Source organism: Bison bison, unplaced genomic scaffold (assembly GCF_000754665.1).
Source record: "Bison bison bison isolate TAMUID 2011002044 unplaced genomic scaffold, Bison_UMD1.0 scf7180017864037, whole genome shotgun sequence".
NCBI classification, from domain to species: Eukaryota; Metazoa; Chordata; class Mammalia; order Artiodactyla; family Bovidae; genus Bison; species Bison bison.
The window spans coordinates 2,443,612-2,445,470 of NW_011494609.1; the positions used below are offsets into that span (position 1 = coordinate 2,443,612).

General features: G+C 42.5%; 1 long non-coding RNA gene across 1 annotated transcript in view; it reads left to right on the forward strand.

The window, feature by feature from the left end:
• The window catches only part of LOC104984890, a 4,022-nt gene extending 2,573 nt beyond the window's left edge, over positions 1 to 1,449 (forward strand). The window contains exon 3 of the long non-coding RNA XR_824808.1: positions 1,322 to 1,449. This is a non-coding gene — a long non-coding RNA (uncharacterized LOC104984890). The remainder of the gene's footprint in view (positions 1 to 1,321) is intronic.
• Positions 1,450 to 1,859: the final 410 nt, after the last annotated feature.

Below are 1,859 nucleotides of genomic sequence, written 5' to 3' on the forward strand. Positions count from 1 at the left end.
CCTTCCTGGCATCTGTATCACTGCTTGTGTGTGTGTGTGTGTGTGTGTGTGTGTGTGTGTGTGTATGTGTGTGTGCATGTGCTCAGTTGGGTCTGACTCGTTGTGATTCCACAGACTGTAGCCCATCAGGCTCCTCTGTCCATGGGATTTTCCAGGCATGAATACTGGAGTGGGTTGCCATTTCCTCCCCCAGGGGATCTCCTCTACCCAGGGATCAAACTCGCATCTCCTGCATCTCCTGTATTTCAGATGGACTCTTTACCACTGAGCCCCCTGGTACCCTTCCCTTCTCTCTCTTTCTCCTTTTTCCTTGTAAGGACACTTAGCAATTGAATTTAGCACCCATCTCAAATTCAGGATGATATCATTCAAGACCTTAATTTGGCTGCATTTGCAGAGACCCCGTTTCCAAATAAGGTCACGTTCACAGGTATTGAGGTTGAGGACTTGGATGAATCTTTTTTTTTTTTTTTTTTGGATGAATCTTTGAGGGACACAGTTCAATCCATCCTGCAAACATGAGTCTTTTTAATTATCCTACTTGGAATATATTGTACTTTCTGGCAATGTGGCTACATGTTTTAAACAGTTCTAGAAAATGTAGTCATTATATTTTAAAATATTATATTTTCCTCCTGGGTTCCCAGTCATGTATATACTAGTCCAGGGGCATTTTTTTTCTATAAAAGGCCACTGAGTAAATATTTTAGGCTTTGGAGGCCATATGATCTTTGTCTCCAATATACAGCTCTATTGTATTGTGAAAAAAGCCATAGGCAACACACAATCAAATTTGTGTGGTGGTGCCATTAAAACTTTATTTATTAAAAGCAGGTGGCCAGCTGGATTTGACACACAGGCTGAGGTGTGCCAAGCTCTGTGCTAGATCTTGTTCTTTTTCTATCTCTTTTACACTTTTTCATATCTTTATCCCTCTGACTCTGCTGAATTCTAGAAAGGTTATTCAGATATATTTTCCAATTCATGAACGCTCTCTTTAACAGTGTGATCTACTGTTTAACACACCCACTGAGTTTAGTTTTTTATCCAACAGTTATGTTATTAATTTGAAAAGTTCTGTGTGTTTTTCTCCGATTCTACCAACTGATATTTAATATTTTCCTGTTGTTTATTCATAAATTATAAGTGTATCCTTTTTTTTAGATGTTTTATTTTTCACAATTCTGCATGCTGTTGCTACAATAGAAAGATCTGTTGTCCTTGGGGACCTACAGCTGTTGCTTCTTGTTTCTGTTAGCTTTTGTTCATAGTGACTTGCAAATATTTGTTGATTTTGTTTGTGCTGAATTTTAATTTGTAGGATTCCTGCAGACTAACCTGAGAAGCCTTCCCGCCAAAGAGGATCTACGCCTGCTTTTGCCAAACAGATGGGGAAGCTCCCTCTTGTCCATACAGTTCACCTTGGAATTATTCAGAGTTTTTTTTGGGTGAGAATCTCAGATTTGGGTCCCTCTCTGGGGCTTCCCAGGTGGTTCAGTGGTAAAGAATCTGCCTGCCAATGCAGGAGATGCTGGTTTGATCCTTGGGTTGGGAAGATCCCCTGGAGAAGGAGATGGCAACCTCCTTCAGTATTCTTGCCTGGAAGATCCCATGGACAGAGGAGCCTGGCGGGCTACCGTTCATGGGGTCACAAAGAGCAAGACCTGACTGAGTACACACACACACCCCCTACCTCAGGACAGCCCCACCCACTCCCTGTTGCCATGATTCAGGCCAGTTTCCACCACTCAGATTCCTGGTTACACCAGCCCTCTCTCTCTCCTGGCCTTCCAGCCAGCTCCTGCCCATTCCTGTCCTCATTCTTGGTGATTCCTGCTCAGCTTCTGGTCAGAAAACTG